The following is a 24,357-nucleotide window of genomic DNA, read 5'->3' as shown; positions in this document are numbered from 1 at the left end:
GCAGACAAATTTAGCACCCTACAAACAGGAGATGTTGGCTGTGTTTATGTTGGTTTTGCAAAAACAAGGTGGTCAAAATATTGGGGAGCTGATGCATGAAGATAAATTCAATCAGAACTCCACCCATGAAGGGTGCAATTTCAGGAAAGCTGGAGTCCATGACAGCTGTGGTGGATTAACTAATGGGCAGCTTGTAATGCCCAGCTGAACTGAATCAGCGTGGTGCTGGATGTGGAAGGCCCACCTGAGGGTTGTTGCCAACTGCATCAAAGCAGAAGTGGAGGGCCGGATGCTGTGCTGTTGGTTCTCTTGGGGAAGCTTGTTGCACTGGCCTCCTGATGTGAACTCACTGTTCTCACTGTGGGATGAGTTTAGTTCTCCGCTGTCACAGAGGATGGCTGCTGTTCTCTTTGGGGGAGCCCTGGTCCTCACTTTGAGCATTGCTTCCTGGCTCCAGTGCAGATTCCTCAGCCTGCTGGCACAGATCCTTCATCCTGCTGGTGCAGACTTTCTAGCTTCCACCGCTAACCTTTGGGCCTTCCCAGTGCAGACTTGCATGAGAGATTGTCATGGGCTCTAGGCCTTTAGCTAGACTCATGGAGGACACTGCCATGGGCTCTAGGTCTTTATGTGGACTTGTGCAGGACATTGCTGTGGGATCCAGGTCCTCAGCTGGATTCTTTGGGTCTCTAGTGGACAGATTTCTGCATTTGACTCTGGGTGAATATTATAAAATAACCCTGTGAATTATATGTTCTGTATTAAATCTAGTCCCCTGTAAACACTGCCTATAACAACATCCCACAGGATTTAGCTGGAGCGAACTCAGTTTTGTTAACTCTACTGGTTGAAGCCAGGGGATTGTTCCTGAAGCTCCTGGTGGGCACAGCATGAGTGGTGCCTGGTGTGCTTCTAAGTGACACTTCTCTTCCCTTGGGCCTTGTCAAGGGAGGAGCCGTATGTGCATGCAGTGTGTCCCATCCCTGCCCCAGATGACCAGTCCGGGCTTGGGCGTCTGAGCCCAAGACACACTACGGGCTGGCCAGGGAAGAATTGTAACTAGGAAGCCGAGAGATTGGGGATTGCTATGGTTTCTGTCTAGATGTTTCCTCAAAGGCTCGTGTGTGTTCATAGGTAGGGCATTGGAAAGGTGATCGCGTCCTGGAGGTGCTACAGCTGACTTGCTGTCAGGAGGTGGGTGCAGTCCAAAGAGGAGGGTAACTGGAGGCATGACCTGGAAGGGTTTATGTGACGCCCCCACGCCTTCCTGCAATTTCTCTCAGCGCCCAGGATGTGAGCAATTTTTCTTCCTAGCGCTCCACCTCTCCGCCACCCCCTCACCATGCCCCCCACTCCCACCAAGCCCCTGCCACAAAGTCACGCCCCAAACACACCCCTCACCACGCCCCCTCCCCGCCCCTTGGAGTCTGCTGACTGCGAACTGAAATGTGAGCCAAAATAACCTCTCTTCTAAGTTGCAAGAGTGAGGTTTTGTGTCTCAACAATGAGAAAGGGACCTAAACAGGGAAAGAGAAATAGGAACTAAGGGCAGGAGGTTGAGGCCAGAAGACCTGCAGTGGCAAGAGAGTGAGAGGGTCCTGAGGCTGGCGGGCCCTCCTTCCTCCCGGACCCCCCTCCTGCCAGGCAGCAGGGGCACAGCCCAGGGGTCACTGCCGTGGCCTCCCCTGAGCAGGCTGAGTGAGCTGGTTCTGAAGAACTCCATCATGAAACAGACTTTCGTGATCCGAAGAGTCTCCTTGTTCCAGTGGGTACCGAACACGAGGGACTTCTAAGGCCCATATATTTAAGCATAAAAGTGAATATTTATACAAATGTAGGGTAGCTGGGCCTAAATTGCACAGCCAAGTGCCTCACCTCAGGGCGTAAGCTGCGGGGAGCTGGGGAGCCTCCAAGCAGGACTCCTCACCCATCCAGCTGGGTTGTCTGCCATAATGACACATTATGATTATGTCGGAATTGGCGCACTTGTGACTCAATGAACTGATGCAAATTGAACATGAGCAAAAAGATCGTATAACTTTTATAGGTGAGGGGAATTAGATGTCTTATTTTTCTAATTTAATACTGCAGTGGGAACATTCTCTGGGGAGGATGGATAAAGCGATGGCTCATTGATCACCAGGCTGCATTCAAGGGTGGAGGGGAGACATCAGGTTAGTTTTCTTCTCTGTCATGTTGTGGGATGGAAAATCGGCAGGAAAAATCATGTATAACAAGAATGAATCCAAGTGTCACAGTGGTGTCACAAAACTCCACGGGTATTCTGGACTTGGTGGCTGCGTCCGGGCGGTGAGCTCCAACAGGGTGTGCTGTGATACACACACACTGTCAGGGTGGCAGAACGCATTGGGCTAAATCCCAGGTGTTATGGATCAAAAACTGGTGGTCAACTTAAAGCCAGTGGAATCAAAGCATGGTGCTGAGTGTAGATGTCCCACCTGAGGAAAGTTGCATAAATAGAGACGTGGAGAATGAGAAGAGAGGCATTGAGGTGTTGTGTGTTCTGCTAAGTGTTGCTGTTAGGAGCCATTGGTTCTCCTGAAGGAGCTTGTCATGCTGGCTTCCCCAGTGTGAGTTCGACCACTGTCTTCGGAGGAGCTCAGGACGTTGTTGGTGAGAGGGGCTGTGGTTCACTTTGGGGGAGCGCTGGTCCTTACAGTGAGCATTGCCTCTTGGCTCTGGAGGGGAAAGACCTGTGCTGTTTAACCTCCAGGATGAACTCATCACGCTGGCTTTCTGACATGCACTCAACTGTTCTTATTGTCGAGGAGCTTGGGACTTCCGAGTTGCTGAGGACGGCTGTGGTGCTTTTCAGGACAGCCTGGGTCTTTGTTGTGAGTGTGACTTCTCAGCTCCAGCATAGAACTCTCAACCTGCCAGCACAGCTCCTTCACCCTGCTGGCATAGACTTTCTAGCTTCCACTGCTGACCTTTGGGCCTTCCCAGCACAGATCCATAAAACAAACTGGTGTGAGTCCTTCTTGTGGGCTCTAGACCTCCAGTTGGACTCGTGGGAGGCATTGTCATGAGCTCTTGGTCTTCATCTGGACTCATGCAAGATATTGCTGTGGGATCCAGGCCTTCAGCTAAATATTCTGTGTCTTTATTGTTCTGGACAGATTTCTTGCACTTTCTTGTGTTAACTCTGGGTGACCATCATAAAATAATATTATAAATTCTGTGTCCTGATTCTAATTGTTCTTCTCCCAATCCCTGAGTACAACACCAGGGAAGCAGAGCTGGCTGGCAGTCAGCAAAACTGCAAGGCAGGCCAAGCTTCCCCTCGCTGGTGGTCCGTGCTGCTCACCCGCGCCACCCTCTGGCACTTCCCCTGGATCACTGTCCCATGCGACCTCATTTTTCACATGTGTGCTAGTCTTTGAATTCAGTGTTAGATGACATTGCTATTTCCAAGGGCACTGGCATTTTCTTAAGAAACCCTTTACTATGCATTTGATTTTAGAAAGACTGAAGGATTAATTTGAAAATTATTGTCAGGCTTTTGCTTCCTCTCTGGCCCTCACTCTAGTCTACCCACCCCTCTGACATCTCCCTGACTGCTCAGAAAGACAAACTGGAATCACTGTAAGATTTGCCTTGATCCTAAGTATTAATGGCGAGTGAAAATTCATAGTCCAGAAATTATAAGCCTAGCTTTCATATTCTGAGTTTTTATACCACGTTATAGCTCTTTAAACACATTTCAAAATTCTCCTACTAGCTGAAGGCTAGATAAGATACTTCTTAGTTGGCTAAACTGAGTCAGGTAGGCAGTCATACGCTTAGCAGGACATGTGCACCAGTTAGGAAGTCGTGGAGCTGGGATTGGAACCCAGGCCTTCCTGGTGATGCCAAGGTCCAGGCAGCGTCCTCTGTGCCACTGTGTGGCCAGGCCATGGCGAGGGCTCCACTGCTGTGGGATTAACCTCATCTGCTTAGTGAGCCTGGGTATCAGCAGCCTGTGAGTACCTCCCAAGCATGTGTCCTGAATCTCAGCTGGTTTCCGGAGGGCACAGTGGCCTCTGAGTTAGAAGCACAAGCCTGAGGCAATGGAGGAGCAGCAGATTTACCAGAATTATTCTGCCTACTTGAAAATGGGCAGATGCAAGAGCACTGGGATCCCTGCGTCTAGATTAGACCTAAAACGACTCCCAAAGCCTCCGCTGTGCTTGGATTTCAGGGGCTTACAACTGACCCGCTGTTGGGAGGTGGGGCCTGACCAGAAAGACCTGTCACTGCGCCTTGACCCAGACAGGCCTGTCTCCCTCCCGCCTCCTCCCTTTGCTCTCTGCCAGCACCCCAGTGGCTCCCCTCTGCTTGCTGTGGCCCTGCCTTGGAGCCAGCTCAGCACGGACTGAGACCTCTATAAACTAGACCAAAATCAACCTCTCCTCTTTTAGCCTGGGTGTTAGGTATTGTTAAGTCCCTGGGATGAGAGCATTAATGGAAACGATCACCGTAGTGGGCGGAGTGCTTTGATAGCCCGGGGTGGCTCAGTGACACTGAGGCACCTCAGGAGAGAAGGGTGACATGGCATGGGATGCCACTTTAGGGACCTACAAGGTTCTTGGGCACAAGTAGTGCCACAGAGCTTACCTGCCATCCATGCCATTGTGCCTCAGGCCCAAGACAGAGCAAGGCAGGGGTGCTTCTGGGGGAGATCAGCCACTCCTTCTGTATCTGCTTAAAAAGCAGCAGATTGCTTTGGCTAGTGTTTCCAGCAGTGGTGATCGTGGACATCCTTGTCTTTTTCCTGATCCAGAGTGAAAGCTTTCAGGTTTTGTCCATTTAGTATGACGCAGGCTGTTGGTTTGTTGTAGATGGCTTTTATCAGATTGGCATAAAGACCATCTATTCCAATTTGTAGGATTTTTATCATGAATGGGCGATGGACTCTGTCAAAAGCCTTTTCTGCATCTGTAGAGATGATCATGTGATTTTGGTCTTTGGCTCTGTTGATGTGGTGGATTACATTTATTGATTTGCTTATGTTAAACCATCGCTGCATTCGTGGCATGAATCCCACTTGATGGTGACATATAATCTTAATGATTTGCTGCATGGCTGAAAGAGTAATAAGATCCAAAATGTACAACAGATATTGTGATAATGAAAGGGGAAGAACGTGATAAAAAGGAAAGAACAGCTGGGATGGGGAAAGGAGAAATGACCAAGGAAAAGATTGTTTGTATGTTGGTAAACATATATAAAGTTATGTATATATTAAAGAAAGGTAGGTATGTATTTGTATGCAAGATGGATAACTATAATATCAACCTCTGTTCATCAAAAAGAACAGTGTGTGCTTGTCATTGTTTATTTTTATACCTAGATCTTGTAATCTGAGCAACTACTGCTAAGATAACACTGCAATATATTAGCTAGTGTTAATTTCCTAACGCCACTGTTTTTTAATTTTGAAATTCTGTATCTACTCTTTTTCTTTCTGTTTTGCTTTCTTAAAAAAATGCAGCAGAAAGGGCCCCACACACCAAGAGCCACTTACTTGCCTGCTGAAGCTTCAAATTCTACTGTCACGATTCAGAGCTACACTTCCTTTGTTGAGGAAAACTGCAGACAGACAACAGGGCATCCACGCTGCGCTGACGTCATTCTGAGCAGTGGCGGTGTGGAAGGTAATTGGTGTCATAGCAACAGGTCACAGCACTGCAGGCTGCCATCAAGGGCAAAGCCCAGGGGGAGAGGTGTATGACAACTGCTTCCACTGATGTAAAAACGTGCTCATGCTTGCACACACACCTATGTGGACAAAAGCACACACACACACATATGCACACACATGCATATTCTACCAAAATTAATCTTTGAGTATATAATAAAGTGATTGGCTTTTACCCCTGGGGAGCACGGGTGGGAGGCAGGGCAAGAGGTGAGAAGAGCATTTCTCCTTTATTGTACATTTTAAAGTAATTTTTGTGTTCTTATTCTGTGTATTCATGACTTCCTGATAAAATAATTGATTTTTTAACCATTTGCAATTCAGATGGAAGATTAGCGTTGATTCACATGCAAGATGCAGAAGTGAACGCCCATGTGCAAGAGATGACCATTTCACACTGATGTGGGGCTGAGACTGCAGGGGTGCTGTGGATACTGGTTCCCGGTACTCTGGCAGTCAGGGCTTGGGGGCACTGCATGCAGCGTGCAGCTGAGTGCACACAGGACGCAGGACTGAATTTCAGCTGCTCCTCTCAGGTAAATGCTGTCTGATCTCCAAGTCTTCTCCTCCTCCATCCTGTTGTATCTTTCTAATAAGACAGAATCATACTTGGTGAGGTTTAAGTCAGCAGCTCAAAGAACTAAACAGAGAGAGAAACAGACAGATGGGGGGCGGGACAGGGAGAGGACAGGAGAGGACATGGCGTGGGATGAAGAGGAGCAGCTTTGGCCGACACCTGTCTTCCGGGGTGACACTTTCCCCTCAGCCCACCCCCATCTCCTGGCCATGGCCCCTCTCCAGCTGTCCCTGCTCCTGCCCTCCCCCTTCATTTGTCCTTCTTTGCTTTGCCTGAAAAGTCAGTGCTAACTTAGGACTGGTTATGCCCAACAGATAAAAGCCAACACACTCTGTTATGGTTAGGATAAAGTGTCCCCTCAGAGTCTGAAGGCTTCTGGCTTTTAGATGGTGACTGGATTGTGAGAACTCTCCCTTCATAAAGGGGATTCATCCATGGGTGAGGCCATAGTTTGATGATGCTTGTTATGGATTAAGAACTGGTGGTCAACTTAACGCCAGCTGGATTACATCAGCATGGCATTGAGTGAAGATGCTCCACCTGGGGAAAGTTGCCAGCATAAACAGGTGGAGAAGAAGGGAGGTGTTGAGGGTTGAGGTGTTAAGGAGGCATTGTGGATTCTCCTCCGAGTTGCTGTCTGAGCTGTTGGTTCTCCTGGAGAAGCTTTGGTCCTCACGTCGAGCATTGCTTCCTGGTTCCGGAGGGGAAGACGTGCTGCTTGGTCTCCAGGATGAACTCGTTACGCTGCTTTCTGGCATGTACCCAACTGTGCTTGTTATCAGAGGAGCTCGGGGCCTCCGTGTCACTGAGGACAGCTGTGGTGCCTTTCAGGATAGCCCTGGTCTTTGTGAGTGTGACTTCTCGGCTCCAGCGTAGAACCCTCATCCCACTAGCACAGCTCCTTCATCCTGCTGGCATAGACTTTCTAGCTTCCACTGCTGACCCTTGGGTCTTCCCGGCATGGATCCGTAAAAGAGACTGGCATGAGTCCTTGTGGGCTCTAGACCTCCAGATGGACTCGTGGGAGGCATTGTCCTGAGCTCTGGGTTTTTATCTGGACTCATGTGGGACATTGCTGTGAGGTTTAGGCTCTTGACTAAATAAATCTATATCTTTGGTGTTGTGGATAGATTGCTTGCATTTTCCTGTGTTAACTCCCAGTGACCATTATAAAAATAATATTGTAAACTCCATGTCTTGATCCTGATTGTTCTCTGTGTACATCCCCTGACTACAGCAATGCTACTGGGGTAGGGGAAGCAAGTGTTGGGGCCAGGCTGAGGGATGCATCCTGGGGTGTGCAGGGGCAGGAGGGCACCATGGCCAGTCCCAAACCCCTCCTCTCAGGCTCGTTCTGCCCCCACTTCTTGCTGCTGTGAGGTGAGCAGCTGTCCTCTGCCATGCTGACCCTCACCATAGGCTTCAAGCACTCCAGCCAGCTGGCCGTGGACTGAAGCCCCAAAACAGTGAGTTAACATCGACCCTTCCTTTTAGAATTTGTTTGCGCTGGGTGTTTTGTGACAGGAACAAAAAGCCAACTAGTAATTTCTCTTTTGCTATTTGTATTATCTAACGAAGGATGTATTGGGCAGAAGAGCAAGTGACATACACAGATGGCACTGACTGGAACTTTCAGGTTCTCAGCTCTGGTCTGCAGAGTAGTTTTGGTGGCTTTGGAGTCCTGCACAGATGTATCCCGGGCTGGCTGTTTGCGCCTGGTTCCTAAGGCAGCCGCCTGGTTCCTAAGGTGACCTGCTTTACGTCGGCTCCTGTTAGAAATGTCTTCCTGTATTCAGGTGAAACCTGTGTTCTATGTATTTATTTATTTTTGGCACTTTTCATCTCTTGGCCTGATTTCACCTTTGAGAGCACTTTGGGCAAATCTAAAACGTTCACTATGAGACGGGGCCGGCCTCTGGGCCTCTCTCATCCCGTAAGTCGCCTTTTCCCGTGCATTCTTCACGAGACGCTGCCTCCCAGACCAGCCAGCGTGGAAACTGTCTTTCTCCCGTGGCTGCTGCAGTCAGGCAGCCCTCAGTGCTGAGGAGAACAGAGCCCAGGTCCTCTGGCTCATCCTGGGAGAGGCCTGGACCTTCCCTCTCGGCCCCCACGCCCACATCGTGCTCTGTGCAAACCACAGAAGTGCAGTTGTTGTCTGACCCAGCGGGGTTTCACGTGGTGGAAGGAAGTGAAGAGCCCTCAATAAAGTCTTTTAAAGTGGTCATCGTGTTAGCTTGGTCCACTGCTGTGGCTTTTTAGGCCGTTTGGACTGTAATGCGGCCCCTGGAACAGGTGATGGCCCCTGTGGACCTTCCGTGTCAGCCGTCTCAGCTTTGTCCCTGGGGAGAACAGCCACACACCTGGAGAGAGACTGCGCTGTGAATGGACACCTGAGACCTCCTGCTGGGCTCCCCCACCCGGACAGACACAGATGCCATCCAGGGTGCCCTGTCCACGCCACCGAGGACTTGTCCTTAGGTTTGGACTCTACTGGGCGATGCTCCTTCCCGCTGCTGTTTTTCAGGTCTGACTCCGAGGTCACGGGACGAGGGTGTAGCCAGGTTGGCAGCCTGCGGGAGCAGCGGGGGCATCTCAGACTCTCCGTGGGGAGGGGAAGACGCCCGGGGTGGGGGGCACCATCCTGCTGCACCAGCCGCACCATTCCTCGTCATCCTAGGCCTAGTGCTCTTGGAGTTGTAGGATTTTTTTTAAGTCTAATTGCTAGGAGTGGTGGATATGCCTGCGACCCCAGCTCTCTGGGAGGCCGAAGCAGGAGGAGCACACGTGGGAGGCCAGACTGATGGCCACGTTAGTGACTTAGTGAGACCCTGCCTCAAAAATAACAAATAAAGGACTAGGAATGCAGCTCAGTACAAAGGCCCTAGGGCTGATCCTCAGCTCAGTCATAGAAGTAATAGTAGGTAAATAAATGTAAAATTTAAGAAATAAAGCAAATCACCCTGATGTGATTCACTCCCACCCCGGTGACCCACCCTGTCTCCTGTGGCCACGGCTCCCTTTTTGTGGACGTGAAGAATCCTCCCAGGCTCTGCTGTCTCCTCAAGTCAGCATCACACTCCCTTTTGTCTGTAGTTTTGAGAGTCAGCCTCTGTCGGGGACCACAAATTCACCATGGCTAATTTTGCATGCTTCCCCGTGGGGTAAAATGGAGGCTTGGGATTATCAATACCCCCTACCTAGGATTGACGCTTCTTACCGGACAATCATCTACGCCCTCTGGAGTCCTCCAGGATTCTGCTCCAGGACAGATCTGGGGACGCCGACCACCCAGCCACTGATTCTGTGTTTATTTTTCTGGCTGCACTTTTAGGACAGACAATCGGGACTCTCAGCCGGGCTCGTGCTGGGTCTCTCTCACCATTTCAAGACTCACAACATTTTCACACTTCAGACGCCAGCGGCTCTCTGTTCCACAGTTTCTCTATGTGGCCAGGAAGAGTTTGTTTATTTACCCAGATACTCCCATCTCTGGGCACTGTGGGGTCCTCGGATGCTGGGTGAGTCGATGTGTTAGAGCAGGTAATGGGCAGGACCATCTTCCTGTGCACTGAAAAACTCTGGCTGGAATGCATGGCCATCCCTGTTCTGTCTTTAAAAATTTTCCTTTTGCTGTTGGTAACTAGAATTTCAGTAATGTTAGTTGTTTCCTAAGTGGGTCAAAATGTGGATGTTTTAATGAAAAAGTTTCCTCTTTGAGTAGTTAGAGTTCAGTTTTCTCTCATGAGTAGTTAGCAGACCCTTGCCCCGGACTAACAGTTTTTCATGTATCACTTCTCAGTTGCAGTGTGTGTCTGGGGGCCACAGGTTTCCCAGATCGAGCTGTCCGTGTCCCACTCACCACATCGGTGCTTTGCTTTGTGTCCATTCTTTTCTGCTCCGCAGCTGTTTCCATCCAGGGCTGCAGCCACCGGCTCCCCTCCTCCTCCCTCTGACCCTCGAGGTCAGTGTCCCTTGCCTTTTCTTTCCCGCGTCTTGGGTTTGTGCCTTGGTGTGTTCCATGTGTGCTGCCCGTCCCCAAAGGGACATCAGGTCTTTTCTTTCCCCATTCTGTTTTTTCTGAATGCAACATTTAATTGCAAAACTCAGCCCCCAGTGAAGACCCTCCACACTTAACCAGGCTTCCCCGCCTGTGTGTTACTCTGTGTTTCATGTTTTGTCTTGTGGCCTGTCTGCTGATCAGCACCCCTTTTGTTTCCAGTAAAAGCAAGGAGAGCTTCCTTGCTTCCGCCCTCTTCCTGCTTAGGCCGAAAGAAGAGCAGCTCCAGCGCTCAGCACTTCTCCGAGGAGGGCCGGTGCCCGGCTGAGGTCTGGTTTATTCTCTCCAGTTTTGCCCACATGCAGTGATGTTGTATCTTCAGTCACTGGGCGGTTATTTCGTGAGGCTGGCTTTTATTAGATGCTGTCTCATATGGGCACGTTTGAAATCATTTAAGGACAGTTTCCATTCAAAACAGAAGGGTCTGACTTTTATTTCAGGCCTCAAGAGAATTACTTTGCTGTTAAGCACAATGGATTATGTTTAAACTGTTCTCAACAAACAAATATTTTATTATTTGTGGGTCAGATTCTGTGAACTGTGAGCAAACATGGAAATAATTTGGACTGATTATGATGGATTCTTTCCCAGAAGCAAATGAACTATTGATGGGATTAAAACAAGAAGGGGGTTTTATGTACGAGAAGGGAAGGTTGAAGGGAGTGATCTGTAATGTACTGACAATATTTCACCCTGAGCAGGGGAAAGTTTCAAAGCAGGCCTTATGATAGTTTTCCTTCAGTGTTCAATCCTTTCTTCAGAAAAACAAGCAAAATCTGTCCAAAGAAATGGGAAATATATTCTGAGTGTAGTCTGGTAATGCCATCATGGGTAAGTGCTACATAGAAACGTTTTAACTTAGTATTTTATGGTGCTAATGACGGGTAGTGAAAGGCACACACATAAAGACTGAGGTATAATTTACCTAGGGAAAAATTCGCCCTTTTTAGTTCACAGCACTGGGAGTTTTGATAGTTCATAAAATGGCATAACTATCATCAAAACCAAGATAGAAAAAGTTCATTATCCACAGAATGCCCTGGCCCCTTTGAGCTCAGATGCCCCCCGACTCTTGCTTCCTGGGGACCATCCATCCGTCTTCTGTCCCTGAAGTCTGGCCTTTCCCAGAATGTTATATGCATGGCGTCATAGAGATGCAGGCCCTGGAACCGAAGTATTTTTACTTGGAGAAATGCGTTTGAAATTCATTCATATTATTGAATATTTTTTTCTTTTTAATGAGTAGGGTCCCGTTGTATAGAGGGACCTGGATTATTTATCCATTCATCAGCAGAAAAGCTTATGCCTAGGTTTTTTATTTTTTTTGAGATGAGTCTCACTGTGAGTGCTGGCTGGGCTTGAACTTGCTTATGTATTCCAGGCTGGTCTCAAACTCACAGCAGTCCTCCTGCCTCAGCCTCCTGAGTGCTGGGATTACAGGTGTGTGCACCGTGCCTGGCATAGTTTTTTTTAAAAAAATTAAGTCTCTTGGTCCAGTTTAGATATACATAATGATCATATTCACCATAGGGAGTTTGTATCTTTACATGATATCTTGAATCCCCTTTTTGTTCCAATCCCCTCCCCTCTCTTCAGCCCTGTTTCCCCTCCTTATTTATAAAGCTTTGCTTCCATTGTATCCTTCTTTTATAATTTTTTTCTTTTCCTTCCTTCCTTTCCTCTTCCTCCCTTCCCCATTCCCTCTCTTTTGAACTATTTCTTCCTATTTCAAGATAGCGATTATGCACTTTGGTCCTTATTTATACTTTTGGTTTCCCAAACCAGAAAATTAATGTATATGTGTGATCAGTTTACCTCACTTAAGAGTGTGGTCTCCAGGTGTGTCCATTTTCTTATAAAAGTCTCAAGTTCATCCTTCTTTATTACTGAGTAGTAGTCCATTATATAAAACTACCAAATCTTTTTTTAAATTTTAAAGATAGTAAAATATATAAAGCAAGACAGAACAGAGCCAACTGAGACAGTGCAGTGAAATTGGTACAGAACTTCAGAGCAGGATACCAGGATAACAGTAATAGGTGCCATTGTTTATCCCGTTATTTTCACAATAGTTGTCCATTCAATCAGGTATGGCAAAATCAAACCAAAACAGAACGCTATAAAAATAATCAAAAAAGAATATTGCATAGCACAAAACAATTAATCAGAACAAAGCAAAACAGAACAATATTGGCCTTCAAAGAGCAGACAGAAGGAAATCCTCCACATTTGCTGTATTGCATATGGTCTCCTCCCAGGAGAGGCTAAGACTTCTGGCCCCAGGTCACATAATCAATGAGCATTTGGTTGCTTTATGTCCCTTGGTTGCTGTCAACTCTGGCTGACCTCCACATCTTCCAGTTGCTAATGGGGGTGGGGGTGGCTCACGGGAGACACCGACTTGTCCTTTCCCTGGTGTGCCCGAGGCTCGATCCCGCTGCCAGTTACCAGGAAGGAAGGCTCGTTGCTTTCAACCACATCTTTTATTTAAAAATCCATTTCTTGGTTGATGGGCGTTTGGGTTGTTTCCAGGATTTAGCTATTACAAACTGTGCTGCTATACACACAGATGCTCATATGTCGCTGTGGTATGTGTTTAGTTCTTCTGGGTTAATACTCAGAGACGGAAAAGCTGAGTCAAATGGGACTTCAAATCCTAGTTTTTCGAGGAATCTCCACACTGATGTCCATAGTGGTTGCACCAGTCTGCACTGCCACCAACAGTGGAGGAGGGTTCCTTTTTCCCCTCAGCCCCGTGAGCATTTGTTATTGGGTGGTTTCTTGATGACATCCATTCTTTCTGGAATCTCAGACTTTCTTTTTTTTTTTTTTTTTGACTTGCATTTCTTGAAAGACCAGTGATGCTGAACATTTTTTCATATATTTATGTGCCATTTGTATTTCTTCCTCTGAGAAGTACATGTTCATCTCAGACGCCCCTTTTTGGATTGAGTCTTTAAATTTGGGGGTCTGAGTTTTTCAATTCTTTATATATTTTAGATATTAGCCCCTTGTACGAGGGAAACTGACTAAAATTGTTCCCCACTCTGTGGGTTGTTGTTTCACTCTAATGGTAATTGCTTTTGCTGTGTGAATGCTTTTTAATAGAACGAGACCCCAGTTGGTGATTTTCTGCATTATTTCCTGGGTGATCTGGGTTTTGCTCATGAAGTCTTTGCCTACACCTAGGTCTCCAAGAGTCCCACCTGTGCTCTCTTCCAGGAGGTTTAGTTTCCATTTTAATGTTTAGATTTTGGATCCATTTCCACATTAGTTTAGTGCTTGGTGAGAGACATGGGTCTAGTTTTAGTGTTGGCCTGTGGGAAGCCAGTTTTTCCAGCACTGCTTTGTTGGTACTGGGGATTGATCTCAGGACCGTGTGCATGCTCAGCAAGCACTCTACCCCTAAGCTTCATCCCCAGCGCTGCAGCCCACTTATTAAGGAGAATTTATTTTTTCCAGTGAGGGTGTTGACTCTTATCTTTGACAAACATAAGGGATGGGTGTATTTGAAGTTGTTTGTCCATCTTCTAAGCTGCTCCACTGATCCTTAAGTTTGGGATTTTCCCCAGTACCACACTGTTTTTATCACAGTAGGTTTGTAGTATAATTTAAGTCAGGGATTGCGATGCCCCTTGTCTTGTCTTTGTTGCCCAGGATGGCCTTTGCAGAATTATTCTGCTTTCAGATGAATTTTAGGAATGCTTCTTCTCGTTCTTGAAGTAGGTTACTGGGATTTTGATCAGGATTGCATTAAACCTGTATAATAGTTTTGGGATTACGACCATTTTCACTATGTTGATTCTTCTTACTCATAAGCAAGGGATGTCTTTCCATTTTTGGATATCCTCTTTGATATCTTTTTTTCAGAGTATTGTAATTTTCAATGTATAGATCTTTTACTTCCTTCATTAGATTGATTCCTAAGTATTTAAGTTTTTTGGAAGCTACTATGAAAGGTGTTGCTACCTTAAATTCTCTCTTGTTTGTTTTATTGTGGTACAGCAATGCTGCTGATTTTTGAGTGTTAACTTAGAATGTAGCTAAGAAACTAAATTTGATTAGTAAGCCTACAAATATTTGGTGGACTTCTGGGGTCTTCTATGGAGAATATAATGTCATCACAAATAATTACAATTTAATTTGTTCCTTTCCTGTCTTTATTCCTTTTATTTTGCTCTCTTGTCTAACTGTTCTAGCTAATGTTTTTAGAACATTTTAAATAGGAAAAGTGACAGTGGACATCCTTGTCTTTTTTCCTGGTTTTAGAGTAAAAGCTTTCAGTTTTTATTATTTAGTACGATGTTGGCTGTTGGCTTGTCATAGACGGCTTTTATCAAATTGAAATAAAGACTATCTATTCCAATTTTTCTGTAGGGTTTTTATCATGAATGCGTATTGGACTTTTTCAAATGCCTTTTCTGTGTCTATTGAGACGATCATGTGGTTTTTGTCCTTGGCTTTCTTACTGTAGTGTATTAAATGTATTGATTTGCATATGTTGAACCATCCCTGCATCCCTGGGATGAATTCCACTTGGCCATGATGAATAATCTTCTTGATGATTTGCTGCATTGTTTGCCAGAATCTTTTTGAGGACTTTTGCGTCTGTGTTTATTAGGGGGATTGCCTGGAGTTCTGTTGGTTATCTGTGTTGTATCAGGGTCATACTTGCTTCCAGGGATGAATTAGGGAGTACTGCTTCTCCTTCAATTTTATTAAAGCATTTCATAGTAGTGGCATTAGATCTTCTCTCAATTCCTTGTAGAATTCAGCAGCGATCCATCAGGAACTAGGCTTTTCTTTGTTGGTGAGTTTTAAATTACATTTTCAACTTCACTGACTGATAACTGGGTTATTTAGAATTTTTATATATTTTTGATTCAGCTGTGGCAATTCATATGTATGTTGGAATCGGTCCATTTCTTCTGTATTTTCACTCTTATTAGAGAACATGTTCTTGAAGTAGGTACAGATGATCTGTATTTCCACAGGATCCATCTGATTCTAACCTTTTCATTCCTAATTGCTTGAATGTGGGCTTTTTCTTTCTTCTTTTGGTAAAGTTCGTTAGGGGTTTGTCAGTTTTATTTAGCCTGTAAAAGAACCAACTCTTTGATTAATTGAGTTTCAGTATTGTCTTGTTAGTCTCAATTGCATTATCTTCTTTATTTTATTTTATTTTATTTTATTTTCGGTACCGGGGGTTGAACTCATGACCTCATGCTTGCCAGGCAGGGGCTTATGCCACTGAGCTAAATCCCCATCCCCAATTGCATTAAGTTCTGCTCTAATCTTTATAATTTCCTTGCTTGTACAAGGTTTGGGTTTGGTTTGTTCTTTTTCTAGAAATTTGTGATTCACCCTTTGGCTATTAGAAATCCTTCTGTTTTTCTGGTGTAAGAATTCATCGCTGTAAATTTCCCTCCTAGGACTGCTTTCATTGTGTCCCAAGTTCTGTATGTTGTACTGGCATTATCATTTAATTGCAGATACTGTTTAATTTCTTCTTTAATTTCACCTGTGACCCATTGCTTGTTCAGGAGGGTGTTATTTAATTTCCATGTGTTTATGTTGTTTCTGTGGTCTCTTGTGCCATTAATTGCCAATTTCATTGTGCTATGGACAGATCATGTGCATGGGTACTTCCAGCTCCTCTGCCTTTACTGAAGCATGTTCTACGGGCTGGTGCCTGGTCTGTTTTGGAGAACGTCCTGGCTGCAGCTGAGAAGGATGTGTATCGTGATGTGAAGTGGAGCACTCCCTAGACATCTTCGAAGTCCGTTTGTTCACAGGGAGAGCCGGGCTTGCTCCTTCTGGGCCTTGCACAGCCTTTTCCATTCTACACCACCGACTCCTTTTACCTGCTGGTCACAGGGTGGGGTGGGGGTGCCCTGTCCCGCTGCAGGCCGCAGGCCGAGGGTGCTTGCCTGCTTGTGCTGCTGTGGCCACTGCGGCAGAGTCGGGGTGGTCCCAGCTGCTGCCTCTCAGCAGAGTTCCCTCCAGTCTGCTCCAGCTGCGGGTGTCCATGTGACTGGGTGGCTCTGCCTTCCCCATTCCACACGGGGATGTTGGCAGTGCAGCCACCCAGGACTGTTCCGCGGCTGGGGTTTATCCTGAACCCACTGAATACAACAAGGCTTCTGTCCTCCTGTCTGCACACTGAGACACAGCACCAGCTCTCCTAGCTCAACAAGTGCCGGCTCTGTGGGGCTCCTCAGGACATGGCCTCCAGAGGGCCTGCTCCCTTTTTCCTAGGTTTTGATTATTATGAATAACAATCGTGATTTTTTTTTTTTCGTCTTTTTGAGACAAGGTCTCTCTATGCAGTTCAGGCTGACCTTGAGTTCACTTTGTAACCGGGGCTGGTTTTGAACTTGCAATGCTTCTCCTGCCTCAGCCGCTTAAGTGCTGGGATTACCAGTGTGCACTACCACACTGGGCTGCATAATGTTTGATTCCTATAAAAATTTGCATACAAGTTTTCTTTTGTGACTGCATATTGTTGTTGAAGTTGGGTAAAGACCTCTGAGTAGGTTGCTGGGGAGTGTGTTAGCTGTTCAAGAACTGCCACACCGCATGGGTACTTCTGAGGTTCCTGCCAGCCCCACGCGGGGTCCCTGGGCCCTGCGTCCTCATCTGGCCCTGGCTTTCTCCTCTCCTTTCTAACTGATTCTGCTGCTTTCCCATTAGGATCTAAGTTTGCATTTCCTGCATGATGCTTTTCATATGCTTGTTTGCTACCTGCCTATCACCTTGGTGAAGCCTCCATTCAAATTTTACCTGCTTTAAAAATTGCATTATTTACTTATTGTTGAGTTTTGATGCTTCTTTACATCTTTAGAATATAAATCCTTTATCAGGCGTGTTCTTTTCCAATACTTTCCTCGCAGTCTGTGACTTTTTTTCATGAGTTACAATGTCTTTTGCAAAGCAGAATGCTCTAATTTTGATGATCAATTTTTTCCTTTATGAATTGTGCCTTTGGTGTTATATCTAAAATATCTTTGTCAACTTTTGTCACAAAAGTTTCTTTTGAATGTTATTATGAAGTTTTATGATTTTAGCTTTTGCATTGATATTTGTGGTCTGTTTCGGGTTACTTTTCACTAGAGTGCGGGGGTATGGATTAAGCTTCATTTCCTTGTATGTGGTTTTTGTTACAAAGATGATTCTTTTTCCACTGAATTACTGTTGCGCTTGTGTTGAAGAGCAACACACAAAATATATTTGAGTCTATTTCTGGTCTGGATCTTATGTTCCATCGAGTTCCTTATCTGTATTTTATTCGATACTATACAGTCTTCAGAATTGCAGCTTCCTGGTAAATCTTTGAAGTGGATAATGAATCTTCAGCTTTGTATTGTTTTCAAATTGCTTTGAGCTATTGCAGTTCCTTTGCCTTCCCACATAAATTTTAGAACCATCTTGTCAATTACATAAAAAACCTAGTCTGCTGGGTTTCCAGAGTTTGCATTCAGTCTACAGATTCAACAGGAAAACTATCTTAACAATCTTGAGCCTTCTACTTCATGGATGTGGGACATTTCATATTTATTTAGGTCTTAAAGTTTTTGTTGGTGTCATAGTTTCAACATGCAAATCTTGTATGTATTTTGTTGGAATATATATATATATATATATATATGCTTTTTGAGATAGGGTCTTGCTCTGTAGTTCAGGCTGAACTTGAGCTCACTTTGTAGCCCAGAGAGGCCTCAAACTCACAGCGATCCTCCTGCCTCAGCCTTCTGAGCGCTGGGATTATAGCCATGCACCACCATGCCCAGCCCTAATGTCTTATTTATGGGTCCCTTAGGATATTTTTATTCACAAGATTATATGACCAAATCTCAATGCTTTTATTCCTTTCTCTTGTCTATTTCCCTGGCCAGGGTGTTTTGTACAACATTACATAGAAATGATAAGTGTAATCTTTGTCTTATTTTTGGTTCAGTCTTGTGGCATTAAGTTTAATTCTGTTTTTTTTTTTTTTTTTTTTTTTTTTTTTTTTTTTGTACCAGGGATCGAACTCACCACCTCGCTTGTGCTTGCCAGGCAGGCGCTTGTGGTCTTGAGCTGAGTCCCTAGTCTCTCTATCTGTGGCTTTTGGGAGCACATATTATTTATCAGTATGGGGAAGTGTGCCTCTGTTCCTAGTGTGTTGAGTGTTCTAATAAAATAGTGTCAGATTTTATTAAATTCATTTCTTATGGTTTTTGAAATGATCATGTGGTCTTTCCTCCTTCTATTTGTACGGCATATTACATCAATAGTTTTTTAATATATTGAATCAGAGTTGTGCTCCAGGATGAACCGTATTTGTTTATAGTGAACAATTTTTCATGTATTGCTGGACGTTGCTTTCTCATATACATTTTTAGTAGATACTCTGTAGAACTTGTGTTTATGTCGGAAAAGAGACGGGTCTGCAGTTGTCTTTTCTCATGTCTTTGTCTAGTTTTGGAATTAGGGTATTACTGGATTCTAAATGAGTGCCAAGTGTTCCTGCCTCTTGGATTTTTTGAAGTTTATTTCATAGAGTTTATGAAGGACTGATGTTAATTCTTGCTTAAACAATGTAGAGTTCACTAGCGAAGCTATTTACTTTATTTTTTAAATTTTTTTATCGGTACCGGGGATTGAACTCACGACCGCCTGCTTGTAAGGCCGGTGCTTATGCCGTTGAGCTAAATCCCCAGCCCTGAAGCTATTTACTTATATGATGCTTTTGAAGAAGTTAAAAACTGTTTGGTTTTAGACGCATTGAAGACTATTAATAGTTTGTGCCTTTGGTTATTGCCTTAATAATTTTTTATTTATACTTTCAGAAATAACTCAGCTCCCCAAAGATCAAATCCACCAATTACTGATGAGTTGAAAAATTTGCAGCACGAAGGACTTATGTTTGATGGGCTCAGTTCTCTTTTACCTGATGGAACCCACTCAGCTAAGAGACACTGATGGCACATCCCTGTGTGTTAGGTTTAGAAGGGAAATTCTGACATGAGGGTAAGGGTTTAATTTGCTGCTGGTGTGGAGGGTTTAGCTGATATATATCTCTCCAAAGTATCCCTCAGTCTAAAGAATACTATCATTAATGTATTATATCTATATATTCCCCAGCTATACATTGATAAAAGTGGGAGTTTCTGATCATACAAAATCATTGTTCATTTGGTAATAATTCTTTTGGTAATTGGTAATAATTCTTTTTGGTTACTATAATTTTAATGTGCCCAATTCTTATTCTTGTAAGTGGGCATTGAGTTCTTTATTCCTTTTGAAAACTTAACTATTTATTTCCATTGGAGAGTCTCATTGTTTGATAATACCTAAGATAACAGATAATTTAAAAATTTTTATTGTTTTGTGTTCTCTCATAGCTGGTATTTTGCTATTTTAATATTAATTCATGTTAATTAATAGAGGTTTGACTACTATCCTTTAACTAGTAGACATTTATTAAAATTATCACCATGGATCAAGGAAAATAAAATACTAATAAATCTTGGTTAATTGATACCTTGAATACTTTCCTTTAGTTCATTTTATTGTTGTCTACACTTTAAATAAAGATAGCTACAGAGAGAATATTCTGTGAATAAAGAAGCCTGTAATATACATGAAAAAAGTCAGATGAATGTCTAAAAAGTTTAATTTTACTATCCTTCAGTCCAGACAACTGCAAAGTATTCCTCAGTGTAAAGAATATTGCTGGAGCTAGAAAGAAAGGAAATTGTGCTCCTGCAAAGTCTTAAAGTGAAAAATCTGTAGCAAGATGAATTGTTAATCACTCTTCAAGGTCTAATTCTTCTTATTGAATTTTCTTCTTTTGGCCCAGTGACATATTCAGTGAAGGATCATGATTTTATACAATTAATTCCATCACTATAAGTACTGAAAAAGGAGAGGTTATTAAAACTCGGGAGACTTCTGAGTTCTGGTAAAACCATTAAGAAGGAACTAATGTGATAATAAAAGGAAAAGCAATTCAAAACTTATCAGCCTAATAAAGAATATTACCAAATATCTTAGAGTAATAAAAACCTTTGAAAGTGAAACAAAGGAAAAAAACACCCTGCCGGCTGAGATTAACAATCTGCTATGATGGGCCTGGCCCTCGTTAAATCATGCATGCTATCGTGAAGAGGATATTTAATTACCAAGTGATTTGTGACTCCTTTCTGGAAGAGTTATGGGGGCACAAGTGTTTTGGCATCAACGCTACACACACGAGGTCCAGCCGCAGCGTTGTCTATGGCATGGTACTCACTTGTCTTCCCTGGGATCAGATTAGAAGTAACTCGCCCCTCAGCAAGAGAGGGAGTCATACATACGATGCATTGAAATAGCATCACCCTGCCAAGAAGCACAGAGTATTTCATCGATATGAAGGGAGTTGGGTGTCAGGAAATGCTTTGTGGCAATATGTACAAGTCTCTTATCGTCCTGAAGGGAAGAGAGGATTAGGTGTTCGACTCTAATTCCTTCCCACGAAAGAAAGGCTGGCTTTCCCCAGGGTTGGCTGGCGCCCATCTCATCCTGGGTCTGCACGGGATTATTGAGCTACAAACTTCCATTTCACAGCACTAGAAATCACAGATGAGTAGTCAGAGTGACAGACATGCCAGCCACTTCCCCCACGCTGCCTGCCTGCCCCATCTCTACATCCTCACAGCTTTCTCTTGGGCACAGATCTATTCTAGTTTCTTTCCCTCCTCAATGTTGTCTCCCTCTTGATAGGGTCTTAGCGATATCTTTGTTTTGGGGTCCTCCTTTGTAAAAACAATACTTCTAAAGAGCTGGGCTTGGTGGCGCATGCCTGTAATCTCTGCACTTGAGAGGCAGAGGTAGGAGGATCCTTGTGAGTTTGAGACCAGCCTGGGCTGCAAAATGAGGTCAAGGTCAGCCTGAACTACATAGTGACACCCTATCTCAAAAAGACAAAACAAACAGAAAACCCCAGTACTTATAAAAGGTGACGTTTCTCATAATAATCTCTGGGGATTAAAGAAAAAAGTGGGAAGGATTTTTAAGAAAATTGAATCTAGGCCCACCTCCCCATGTTCTATGACAGGTAACCAAGCAAATGGTGTGTCCTGGTCATAGAAGCATTGCAGCCCAGGAGTGGGAACGCCAGGCTTCCTGCACCTTGCTCACTGCCTCCTAAGCCAGCTCACACTGGGCTGGCAGAGGCATCTAACGCCGGGGTGGGCTGTGGATAGCTCAGAGGCACAGTGCCTTCCTTACCTGGCAAGCATGAGGTCGTGAGTTTGATTTCTGGGACCAAAATAAGTAAACAAATCCAGGGGCTGATGAAGTGTGGCACATCCTCTTCTAGCATCAGCTCAGTTAGAACCGCTCTTCGAAAACAGGCGAGTAAGGCAGGCGTGGGTGGTGCATCCCCGTAACCCCAGCTCTCCAGGAGGCTGCGGCCCCAGATTGCATGTGCCAAGCCAGCCAGGGTAACTGAGTGAGGCCCTGTCTCAAAATAAAAACATTAAAAAAGGGTTAGGACGTGGCTCAGGGCCCTGGGTGTTGTTACTGCCTCTCAGCCCCACCCCTCCCCTCTCACGGTCACTTGGTGTTGCCGGAGCTGGGACTCTGCACACGTGTCTGCTTCTCCAGCGCCGCCTCCTAGGCGCTGCCAAGATGGCGCCCGCCAGGCTGAGCCGGAAGTGCTTTATTTCCGGTTTCCTGTGCCTGAGCCTGAGGCCCAGTGACAGATCTTTACTTAGAGGAAAAATCAGATGTTTCAGTAGCAGTGCCTGCTTGTCACAACCAGCCTTATCCGTCACTTTAGAAGCCCCCAACCCAGACACCCATGGCCCCACCTTAGAGACTGACCCAGCCCTTGGGGGCCTCTCCTCTCTGCTTCCAGGGCTCATCCCTCGGCTCCCCAGCTCTAGTGTGTTGTGCTTTTTACATTTCTAAGGTGTCAATATTTTAACTAACTTTTTAATGTTACATTCTCTGTTAAAATAGGGGGTGTGGTTTCTGGTTTTTGACTAGATCCTGAGTGCTGTCAGTACTTCAATTCATATTTACTATTTTAGTGAAGTAATCATAAGTATCTAAAGAGTTGGACACAATGTATTTACATTTTTTTTTTTTTTTTTTGGTCTTTTTCATTTTTACCGGTACCAGGGATCGAACTCACGACTGCCTGCTTCCAAGGCAGGCACTTACGCCACTGAGCTAAATCCCCAGCCCCTGTATTTACATTTTAAAGTGAAAATCTCCGGGTGTGGTGGTGCACATCTGTAATCCTAGTACGCTGGGAGGCTGAGGCAGGAGGATTAAAAATTTCAGCTCAGGCTGGGCAACTAGTGAGAGCCTGTCTCAAAAAAAGGGTGTGGGATGTAACCCTGTGCGATAGCCCTGAGTTTAGTCACCCTCACTGCCATATGAAAATAGGAGCTTCTTCACAGGAATTTCACCCGTCTTCAGAAACACTTCCTGGATTCCCTTCTGGTATTGTCATCCTCCTGCTTAGGGTGATGTGGTGAGAATGTTTGAGAAGCACAAGCCCCATGCCCTGTTTCTGAGGGTGTTTAAGCAAGGCAGGGCACCGCCAGAGACTGATACCTTTATTTAAAGAGAGATGGAGACAGATGTTTGCTTGGGAGGATCATTTTTAGCAATTTCCCACAAATTTTACCATGAATTATAAGTCACATTATATCTCTGAAGATTAAAAGCTGCTATTCTCCTAATCAGCAGAGAATGGGGATGGATGGAGATCAGGGGCACTGCTTGTCTGGGCTCCATAAAATTGGAATAGAAAGTTCCAATTGTAGCTGAGTTGCCTACATATGGCCCAGGTGGCTCATGCGTGAATCGAAGCATTTATCAGCCCGTAGAGACAGCATAAGTCGCGACTTCTGACTGGAGCCCGCACGAAGTTAGCAGGTGTGGTTCATGCTGTTCACTGATGAGCGGGGCTGCAGCCTCGCGAGTGTGTGTGCTTGGCAGGCTGGCTGAGTCTCGCTCACAAGGCCCAGAGCAGGCGCAGCCACGGTGCACGGTCCTGCTCCTAATGTTCTTGGAGTACTTAAGGCAAGAGAACAGAGAGAGAAGCTCATCCTGGAGTGTGTCTCCAGAGCTAAACTGTTCACGATGCAGTTAATGCTGGGGGGAGGGGGTAAACCAGGCTGCATTTCTAACGTCATAAATGCGATGGTGACTAGGTGCACCTGGGTAGGGCGCCCCCTCGTGCTCTGTAGAGAAAACCAGGGCATGGTGGTCACACGGTGGCTGAGGAGGTGCCCTAGGGCAGGTTGAGTGGGACTGCACAGGTGAGTTCGGCCGGGCCTGTGGGGGTTATGGAGTGCAGGAGCAGATGTCCTCAATAGAGAAATCACATCAGTGTGCCTGATAGGGCGTGTTTACAGGAAGAGAGCTTCTAAAAGGGCCACTTTGGCACTGTGTAGAAGAGGGACCCTCGTGCCTTTGCCAGATCACCGGTGAGAAGCAGGAAGCAAGGCAAATGCTTGTGGGGCTGAGTGTCCACACAGGAACACCGGGCCATTCCGCACTGCCCCAGCTGGCAGGTGCCTCCCTCCTGGAAGGAGCACAGAGCACCACACCTGCGTGTGAGGTCTGGCTCCGGCACTTGAGATGCCTTCTCTAGCTGCAGGAAATGCTCTGGGCACCACGGCATGGCTTCCACAAGAGCTAACTCACCTGAGAAACAGGACCCGAGGCACACCACAGTATACCTTCACTTACTGACTGGTGGTTTCAGACGTAGAGGCCAGGCTGCTAAAGCATATCTCAGGTACACTCCTTGCTCGAGGGGCGGCTGCTACGTGGTTCTTCAGTGAAGAAAGCGGTCTCACTTTTCACCCACCTTTTATCAACTTTGTTAGGACACACAAGTCTTTTTTTCTTTTTCTTTTTTCCCCTCACATTTCAGGATCACTCTGGGAAATGGCCTGAGGTATTCTCAACACATAGAAATGAAGTCTGGTGCCCCGCTTAGATATAGTCTCCTGGAAAATTTGTTTGGAACTTTTT

General features: G+C 45.3%; 3 long non-coding RNA genes across 3 annotated transcripts in view; 2 read left to right on the top strand and 1 right to left on the bottom strand.

The window, feature by feature from the left end:
- Nucleotides 1-1,234: 1,234 nt before the first annotated feature.
- Nucleotides 1,235-19,823, top strand: LOC134478053 (uncharacterized). Its single transcript, XR_010050395.1, has 4 exons — nucleotides 1,235-2,634; nucleotides 5,495-5,657; nucleotides 6,026-6,237; nucleotides 19,167-19,823. It is a non-coding gene; the product is annotated as an uncharacterized LOC134478053 (long non-coding RNA).
- A 698-nt stretch (nucleotides 19,824-20,521) lies between these two features.
- LOC134477983 (uncharacterized) lies at nucleotides 20,522-22,010 on the bottom strand. Its single transcript, XR_010050321.1, has 3 exons — nucleotides 21,914-22,010; nucleotides 21,589-21,819; nucleotides 20,522-20,697 (listed from the first exon to the last, which is right to left on the bottom strand). It is a non-coding gene; the product is annotated as an uncharacterized LOC134477983 (long non-coding RNA).
- A 1,553-nt stretch (nucleotides 22,011-23,563) lies between these two features.
- Nucleotides 23,564-24,357, top strand: part of LOC134477982 (uncharacterized) — a 28,777-nt gene continuing 27,983 nt past the window's right edge. The window contains exon 1 of the long non-coding RNA XR_010050320.1: nucleotides 23,564-23,636. This is a non-coding gene — a long non-coding RNA (uncharacterized LOC134477982). The remainder of the gene's footprint in view (nucleotides 23,637-24,357) is intronic.

Source organism: Cavia porcellus, unplaced genomic scaffold (assembly GCF_034190915.1).
Source record: "Cavia porcellus strain 051 isolate PalLab524CR breed Dunkin Hartley unplaced genomic scaffold, mCavPor4.1 scaffold_11, whole genome shotgun sequence".
Taxonomy (NCBI): domain Eukaryota; kingdom Metazoa; phylum Chordata; class Mammalia; order Rodentia; family Caviidae; genus Cavia; species Cavia porcellus.
Note: the sequence above shows the minus strand (reverse complement) of the source record. Positions and strands in the feature narration are given on the sequence as shown.